Source organism: Chelonia mydas, chromosome 9 (genome assembly GCF_015237465.2).
Source record: "Chelonia mydas isolate rCheMyd1 chromosome 9, rCheMyd1.pri.v2, whole genome shotgun sequence".
Lineage (NCBI taxonomy): Eukaryota > Metazoa > Chordata > Testudines > Cheloniidae > Chelonia > Chelonia mydas.
The window spans coordinates 44,888,813-44,898,878 of record NC_057855.1 but is presented as its reverse complement, the minus strand read 5'-3'; positions in this window follow the sequence as shown (position 1 = coordinate 44,898,878).

Genomic DNA, 10,066 nt, shown 5'->3' with positions numbered 1-10,066 from the left:
TTCACAAAATCATTCACCATTATTTGTCTGTATTATTGTATCGCCTAAGGACCCCAATCATGGATCAGAGGCCTACTCCGCTAACCACTGTACAAAGAGATGGCTCTGCCCTGAAGAGTTAATCAACATATAAGACATGACACAACAGGTGATGCAACAGACAGAAAACTCTTTCCTCACATCCCCCTCATCTAGCACAGTAAGATTCTTCAGCCTGTTTTTAAAATGTACCCCTTAAACCGTCAGACACAAAGACTGTCAGGGGACAAGGAAGAAGAGCAGTCAGTGGACAGTCATCTTCAAAACGCACTGAACTTAATCAATAGTGTTTTAACTGGAGATGGTCAGAAAATGGGGATTTTCCTGCAGAATATTTTGATGGAGGAAAAAACACCACCACCTGTTTTCACCAGTTGTTTTCTACAGAAAACTTTGATGTTTTGGTAAAAAAATTAGAAACCCAATTTTCTTCGGAGAATTTTTCAGCAGGAAACTGGCAATTTCCATTTGGAAAGGTGTTTGCAATGCTTCATGAGTTCTACTTGGAGGGCCTCATCCCCTGATTCTCTTCTGTGGAAAACATTCAGCCTGTCCTGGTTTCAAAATCGTTGGCTGGTTTTGGCAAACCAAATACCTGCACATATTTGCAACTAGGTCTTGACTAAATTGCATCACTTATGCCACTGGTGAGTTTGGCTCAGTATGTTTAATCTCACCCTCCCGGGCGGGTGCAGGGACAGGCTATCATTCTCTGCAACAGCCTCCCTCTGTCACCTTAACTCTGTGGCTTTGTTTAAATTGCAACACCTAGAGCTCCTCTTCCATCGTATAACTCCTGTCTGTTTCATAAAAAGATCTGAACTCTGCTCTCTGAGCCTCACTTTCCACATGCAGCACTAAAATACAGTACAGCTGGCTACAACATCTGTAGATGCTTCCACGCACAGAAGAGAATATTGATGCCTCTGCACAGTACTGGATTGTGGTCATGTCTGAAGCATATGGGAATACTTCTGTCTGAAAAGCAAAGCAGACTTCATTGTGTACTGTGTAGGAATGTCCTTTAGTTAAAATGGAAATTTAAGAGAGTGATAATATACAATAAACCCATGAGGTAAGTTGGCATATGACTTCATTAGAGCTATGCTGATGTATAGCAGCTGACAATCTGCCCTGTGCTCTTTTTTGTGCGGTGTTCAGCCAATTCCAACCAACTTGGTTCTTGCTTAAAGTTAAGCACATGAACAGCCCCACTGGAGTCAATGGAACTACTTTATATGCTTAATTTTAAGCGCATGCATAAGTGCTTTGCTGCATTGGGGCCAACGTTGTGAGCAATTCTGAACGGAAGTATTTCCGGCTCTCTTGTGTACAGTGTGAAGACCCAGCAAAGTTTTGTTCCATTAAAAGTTGGGGGCACACCCTTGCAATGAGTGAGCAAAGCCTGGCACAAGTCAAATTTAACTGAAGCCATTCTATGCCACTAACAGAAGAAAAACAAAAACACCCCTGCCTTACGGATCAAACAGGTCTGGTTTCAACAACAGTTAGTTCCACTGATAGCTTATCTGAATAGCTGTACGGCTGCCAAGGGGTATTGATCAGAACAAGAAGTGATTCACAATAGTGGCACCTAAAGCAATTGGTTTTAAAACAGTCAGAAATATAGCTATTGATTTATTTGGGGATTGTTTTGTCCTTTCAGCATCTGCTTTTGCTTTCTTAACCTGTCAGGAAGTTTTCGTATGCTGTGGCCTTTGAGGACGATCTTTAAAAGAAAGGTTGAAGAAAAGCAAACAAGGGGCGGGGACATTTCAGCACCTTTGCAGAGGAGCTCACGACACAGACATGTTGTGGGAACAATATTGTTCTTACCTGCTCTAGGCACAGTATCCCATTTTAAAGATTTAAAGGGACAACTTTTGGGGGGCAAGGTACAGAGTTCAGGATTTGTTCTCAAAAGATCACATATTCATCCAAATATCCTGGCATTTCAAAGGTTGGCTGGACAAACAACAACAAGAGTCTCTCTTATGGAATTTCAGTTGTTCTGCTTCTAGCCACTAGAGAGGTACATCGAAATGAAAAAGAAAGATGGGGAGGGACAGTTAACCAAACAATTTAGAACCTTGAGCTCAGATTTGTTTCCAGAAATGAGCAAAAAGCCTTGGGTTAGGTGCAGGATTCTTACTTTTTTTAGCTCTCAGACTAATTCTCCTGACCCAATTTGTGGTGAGTGAAATTCACCCTTGTGCAGAGGGCCAGCTCAGGGCATTATTGAACCCCCTGCGCCAGGATGAATGTCACTCAAAAGACATGAAACTGATTTACCTTTAATTTTTTTTCTGAGTAGATAGAAGGGCAAATATCCCCCAATAGTCTCCCCCCTCTCTTATCCAATAGATGCAACATGGAAGATATTTAAAACTAGATCTGTGAGGACGTAGGCGCCAGACATTAAATCCATGCATTGAGAGTCCCTGCCTTATCACACATGGTCTGATAGGAACGACACTCTCAAGAGATCTGCTGCTGTACACACAGGCTTGAGAAAAAAAGATACAGGTCCTGATGGTCAGATCTGCCAGGAGAAATACTTGCTATGAATTTGGGCAAAGCAGCTCCTAAACTGAACATCTTCCATTTAAAAATCAGCACAGTTAAAATGTATTTAAAACATGGAAGTAGAACGTCAACACTCCCTTTTAAAATTATTGTTCCCAAATAACACACTCCTTTGGCGTGCACAAACCCACCAACCCACAGAGCCACAAATCCAACATTCCAACCCCCAGCCTACTTCTCAGTTACACCCAATGGACTGTTATTTGTCATTGTAGACACCCCTGGAAGCTTCAACCAAGATCAGAGCCCCACTGTGCTACGTGCTGCACAAACACTCAGTCAGACAGCGCCTGCCCTGACGAGCTTACAGTCTAAATCGACAAGACAGAGAAAGGGAGTTTTATCATCAACCCTATTAAACAAATGGGGGACCTGAGGCACAGGGAAATGAAGTGACTTGCCCAAGCTTACACATGAAGTCTGTGGCAGAATTGGGAATTGAAGCTAAAACTCTAAAGTCCCAGGCCAGAACCTTCAGCCCATCCTTTCTAGTTAATGGACTATTTGGGAAACTGCTAAGCCTATTGCCTGCACTGCTTGAGCAGAGACAGCAACTAGCACTGCTCAGGTTGCCCCAAACTTTCTTTTCTAACCCTGTTTCCAGCCACTCAGAGCTCATTTTTGGGCTCAGATGTTCTAGGCTTGGTATTGGCCCGAAGGATAGACGTTTTAAAGGTCAAAAAACGTCTGACCAGTTGTGGAGTACAGGGAGAATGGCTATAACTACCCCTACCCCTATTATAAAATATTCTTGGGACCTTTACTGTGAACAGCTCTACAGCTGAAGCAGCTAGGGATTTGAAATGTAGCACGCAGCTAGTCCTGTACTACAGAGACATGTCTTTTGAGTGTTGCAGTGAAAACTGGCTGCGATGAGTAACAGATGTAGAAAGCAGTTTCTTGCTAAGCTTGAAAAGTCTGCAGGTAAGGAAAGCTGCACTACACAGGCCCATTTGTATTGCCGTAGCGCTTCAAAGCCCCCATTAGAGACAGGATCCCATTGTGCCAGGCACATGTAAACACAGAACAAAGATAATCCCTGCCCCAAAGAGCTTTGCAACTAAATTCACGAGGGACCAAAAATATAACACTAATATGCCCGGGGGTTAGGCAAGACTCCATCTTGGATGGTGCAGAGGGGATAGAGGGGGCAGCATTATATTCTGCAAGGTTTCCAAGAGTAACCTTTATTCTGGTGGATCTCTACACATCTCCTAAACTTTGTAGGACAGAGACACTTTCCAAAGGACCTTGTAAGCTGAGAATGAGATGGGCTCCCTTTTGCACGTATCCTGACATGGGACAGAGTGGTCCACTGCTGCCTAGTCAAAGAGTCCCAGGTGATGAATTTTAATGCAGTATTAGCAGTTTTTGCAAGCCAGCAGACACCTGAAAACCTAAAAAAAGGAAGCTTCTTTTTATGGGTATGTTAAACTTTTTTCCATATTTTTTCTTTTTTTAAAATATCCTAGGCTATTACATACCAAAAAGATTGTACAGCTAAGAACTAAACATTCAGAAAATGCCACTCCAAAGAGTTTCCATTCTAAACAGACTAAGACACAGAAAAGTCATATTAGTCCCATTTCAGAGACAGGGAACTGAGGCATGGAGTGACTTGTCCATGGTCACACAGGAATCCTGCAGCAGAGCCAAAAATAGAGACCCAGTCCAGCACCTTGGCCAGAAGATGATGTCATCTTCCCTCTACTTGTCATCAGCTTCCTGCGTTTCTTCACACAATCCAGCTACTCTTGGTACAGCAGTCTTCAGTTCTGCAGTTCCTGTCTGTATCTCTCCACCTCGTTGACCTTCCATTTGACTTGAAAACATCTCTTCTGCTTGCCCACTCTCTCTGTTACTTTCTCCTGCTGCTTTCATTGTTATTTTAGATTTCTAACTGCACTATCTAACTCTATAGAGCATTTTGGAACAGATGTTATATGAAAGCCACTCGAAAATTAAATTGTCTTATATTGCCTTAATCTTGAAGAGCAGCTACAGAAAGAAAAAAGAAAAGAAATTTGAGTGCTTGTTCTGCTCATATCAGTTTTGCTCTGTGAGGGCTTTTCCTCTTTATTTGGGCTAAATAACTTAACCAACACAAGCGCTTTAATCAGACATTACAGTCCAGAAAACACACACTGAAGAAAATACACTTTCTGGTTTCTATATGCATTGCTTGTGTTTTTCCACCATCTAGTGGCTCAGTTTGGAGGACACAAGACTCTTCTTAAGGAAAGGGATTGCTCACTTCCACACCAGCCTTACTTTGTGAAATCAATAGTTTCTAAATGGCTGCTACAGAAAGCTGTGGGCTTAAAGAGGCATCTGGTTAAAACTCATATGATTGCTATTTTGTGGAGAATGCCTAGCACTCTGCCATGCCAGAGAGACGACATTAATTACTATTAATATTTATAATAACAACTATTAGTAATATATAGGGTGACCAGACAGCAAGTGTGAAAAATCAGGTTGGGGGTGGGGGGTAATAGGAGCCTATATAAGAAAAAGACCCAAAAATCGGGACATCTGGTCACCCTAGTAATATAAAATATTAGTATTAATCAGATTTAAACAATGCAGCCCATCAAAATGGAGAGGGCTAAGACACACATGGAGGAAAGACCCAAACAACATAAGACAGGCATTAGACTGGAACCCTCAGGGCAAGAGGTGATGAGTGGAAGGATACAGTGTATTCTTCCACTTCCAAGAATACAGTGGAAATGCACAATAGAAAGCTATCCAAATGACATGGGAAGAAGCTAAGACTGCAGCAAAGATTGAAGGCAGCGCTGAAGGCCCTATGTCCTGCATGGGACAGAGAGGCATGAGATGGCAAAATTTGCAGATGATACAAAATTACTAAAGATAGTTAAGACCCAGGCAGACTGCGAAGAGCTACAAAAGGATCTCTCAAAATTAAGTGACTGGGCAACAAAATGGCAGATGAAATTTAATGTTGATAAATGCAAGGTAATGCACATTGAAAAGCATAATCCCAATTATACATATAAAATGATGGGGGCTAAATTAGCTGTTACCACTCAAGAAGGAGATCTTGGAGTCATTGTGGATAGTTCTCTGAAAACATCCACTCAATGTGTAGCAGCAGTCAAAAAAGCAAACAGAATGCTGGGAATAATTAAGAAAGGGATAGATAATAGGACAGAAAATATCATGTTGCCTCTATATAAATCCATGGTATACCCACATCTTGAATACTGTCTGCAGATGTGGTCGCCCCGTCTCAAAAAAGATATATGGGAATTGGAAAAGGTTCAGAAAAGGGCAACAAAAATGATTAGGGGTATGGAACAGCTTCCGTATGAGGAGAGATTAATAAGACTGGGACTTTTCAGCTTGGAAAAGAGACGGCTAAGGGGAGATATGATTGAGGTCTATAAAATCATTACTGGTGTAGAGAAAGTAGATAAGGAAGTGTTTTTTACTACTTCTCATAACACAAGAACTCGGGGTCACCAAATTAAATTAATAGGCAGCAGGTTTAAAACAAATAAAAGGAAGTATTTTCTCACACAATGCACAGTTGACCTGTGGAACTCCTTGCCGGAGGATGTTGTGAAGGCCAAGATTATAACAGTGTTCAAAAAAGAACTAGATAAATTCATGGAGGACAGGTCCATCAATGGCTATTAGCCAGGATGGGCGGGAATGGTGTTGTTAGCCTCTGTTTGCCAGAAGCTGTGAATGAGTGATGGGATGGATCACTTGATGATTACCTGTTCTGTTCATTCCCTCTGGGGCACCTGGCACTGGCCACTGTCAGAAGACAGGATACTGGGCTAGATGGACCTTTGATCTGACTCAGTAGGGTCATTCTTATGTTCTTATGAGAGAGACGACGGAGAGAGAGAGAGCGAGCGCACATCAATATAATTCTTTTAATGGACTTCATGTGACCCCCCCCTCAGGTAAATCACTTAATTTTTCTGTACCTCTTGCCTATCTGTAAAATGGGGATAATAGTATATCACCTGACTGTCCTGTCTATGTGGAGTGAGAGCTCCTGGGGAGGTGGGGGGGAGTCCTGGAGATCTTCAAAGGCACAGATGTTAGCCACCCAACTCACTGCCTTTTATGGAAGCTCGGCCCTACGGCCATTTATTTGCCTTTGAAAATCTTACCCTGTGCATGGGACAGAGCCTAGCACAATGCAGCCTGGACCTCAGTTGGAGCCTGAAGGCATTACTGTATATGAATAACCTTTGTTTTTACATTTGCAGGGGTCTATCCAGTAGCAAAGAGAATTCAGGCATTTCCTGAATGAGATTCGAAAGAACGCATCATTTTAGACCAGGAAAACGACAGGTTACAACTACTACATATGCAAGGCAATTTAAAATATGTTGAAAAGCCACTGTGAGAACAGAATTAAGAGCTGCAGTGGAGTCATATGGATGCGTGCTACAGTGGGGCCCCATAGTCCACCACTGACATCACAAAAGTCCTCAGTGCCCAAAGTTAGGCTCCTAAGTCCTCGTCCAAACACATAATTAATGGTAGCCTGATTTTCCAGAGTGCTGAACACCCACAAATAGAATTGAAGTCTGGGGGAGCTACAGGCACTCAGCAGCTCTGAAAAATCCAATCACTTATATCAGTGGGTATATTTGGTTTTAGGAGTCTAGCTATGGGCACCCACTCTTGATCATTTTGACCATCTGCTCTTGAGCATTATCAAGTTGATATCTGGAAAGTAGCACAAAGTTTGAGGTTTTGCAGGGTAGGCCTCGGATACTAAAGCCAAATCTAAGAACACTCTGTACAGAACACACTATAGCCCAGTCTCAAACATTCCATCTCTCATGTTCATGCTAAGCCCCATACTGCCAATCCCAAGCATTCAAAAAAATCACAAGCCAGCTCTCAGAAACGCATTATTGCTTAAAAATAATTGTTTTTATTTGCCCTCTGGTCTTGGTGCCTTTAAGCATTTTCATAACGATGGGAGCTGGAAAGTTCCTTTTGGAAAAAAAAAAAAAAAAGGAAAGGAGAGATTCTCAGGTAGTCACATACCTCCAAGAGTCAGGGCTTTATGGAGAGACACCAACCACCACAAAACTTGTAATGAAATCTTCAGCTGGCAACACAGAAATCCATATAACACCAGAAAAAAAGGCTTTTTAAAGGCAGCTGACAGCTGGAAATTTACAGAGCCTATTACCTGTAGCTGAACTAGCCTGGTAGGTGAATGGTTATGGTCATATCTGTTTCCCTCAGCTCCACCTGTTTTTCAGCAACAGGCCTTTGCAAATACTGTTTAGGCAGAACCCGAGCAAACAAGATGTTGCAACAGAGCGAGACAGCAAACAAGGGAGTTCCCATTAGCAGAGAGGCTACTTCCCTGTGGGCCATTGGGTTTAGCTCCAGTTTAGTTGTCACTGTTTCAAGCACAGTGCTCAGATACACTGGGACAGATGGTATATTGAATAAAACATTGGTCTCTCTCCACAAGAGGAAAGGATATAAACAAGAATATGGAGCATCAGCTTGAAGACAGAGCCTGCCTCTGATTTTGAGCCAGCTGCTTTCATGGTATTATTATTCATATAGCACTGACCCAAAAAGCTGACAGTCTAAGGCTCTGATCCTGCAAAGACTAAGCAATAAAGTACGTAATGAAAATATTTAAGAGTTAAGCATGTAATTAAGTGCTTTGCAGACTGTCCAAATGTGATTTCTGCCATTCCTATTTCTGAATGAACACCAGGAGAGCCACACAGGTGTAAAGGCTAAAATCTTCTTGGTAACTGGGGAAAAGTTTGTCTACTATGTCGTTCTGCCTATGGCAGGGGTGGGCAAACTTTTTAGCCCGAGGGCTGCATCTGGGTGGGGAAATTGCATGCAGGGCCAGGGAAGGGGGGCTCAGGGCAAGGGGTTGGGGCACAGGAGGGGTGCGGGGTATATGAGAGGGCTCAGGGCAGGGTGGTGCAGGGCAGGGGGATTGGGGTGTGGAAGGGTGCAGGGTGCAGCAGGGGAGGGGGTTGGGTACCGGAGAGGTTTGGGGTGCAGCAGGGGGCTCAGGGGGAGGAGGTTGGGTACCGGAGAGGTTTGGGGTGCAGGCTCCAGCCCAGTGCTGCTTACCTGGAGTGGCTCCGGGGTGGCAGCAGCATGCGGTGGGGCTAAGGCAGGATGTCGACCTATCATGGCCCCATGCTGCTCCCGGAAGCAGCCAGCACCACATCCCTGCAGCCCCTAGGGGAGGGGGGTGGAAGGCTCCACGCGCAGCCCTCACCTGTGGGTACCTCCCCCGAAGCTCCCATTGACCGGGAACAGGGAACCCAATCCCCTGCCCTGAGCCCCCTACTGCATGGAGCCCTCTGCCCCCCACCCCAGGGCCAGAGGGAAGTGGTGCCAGGCGCTTCCGGGAGCGGCGCAGGGCCCGCGGTGCCATGGGGATGGCAATCCCGCAGCCCGGATCCAGCCCGTGGGCTGTATCCCACCCTTGGTATATAGGGTATTGCTGACCATAGGGTCTATATAATGGCATATCCACCAACCTGTTTCTGCCTCATCTCTGCACTCCTATGCAACCAAGGCAGCGCATCCCTCTTCCACCAGCAGTCAGATTGCTGCATGTGCAGAGCAGTGTGAGGGGATGCAGGATTCGTTCACACTGCTGGGGCACGTCCCTGCTCTGAAACAGCAGATGGAAGCTACATGGCAATGGAAGGCACTGTAAATGGGAGCTGGCACAATTGGATTTCAATGTCTGAGGGCCACTCAGACACTGATAAGGGCTGGGAAATCCATCAGTGGGCATGGGGTCCCCAGACCATTTGCATTAAGATCTTCTCCCCCTTCCAGACAAAGACCAAGCTGGAGAAAAGAAAAGGAAAGAAAAGGAAGAGCTTCCTCTTCTGTTCTCTCTGGAGGCAGACAGTGGGGAGGCAGCAGCATCTGGGTCAGCCAGTGTACCAGCAGGGGGAGCTTTCAGTTACAGTTTGAGGAGGATGAAGGAAGGACAGAACTGCCCACAAGTTCTGACTTCTGTCCAGGGTAATTAATTCAACAAAGAAGAAAGGAACAAAAGACGTAAATGGACATATGGCCAAACACATGCACTGTGGCTGTGATTAGTAGTTTGTACATAGGCATAGGATGCAATATAAAGATTCTGTAGATGAGGCAAAGTGTTTCCTTGCCAAAGGCTCAGCAAAGGCAAGAGACTAGATCTGTTCTGCTGCGCAGGGTGTAGAGAGGGCCCTGCCCTTCCACAGTGGTGCAGAGCTGGCCTGTCTGGCATGCAGGGGTGTATGGGTGCATCTCCTAAGATCCTGCCCTGTCCACCCCTACGCAGCGCACACTCCAGCGAGTGCAGTATCTACAGGGAAGCCTATTACTGGCTAAATGAACCTAGCTCCAAAGCATGTGGGATCAAATACAGATGTTTTCTTGAGGACTGGATCGT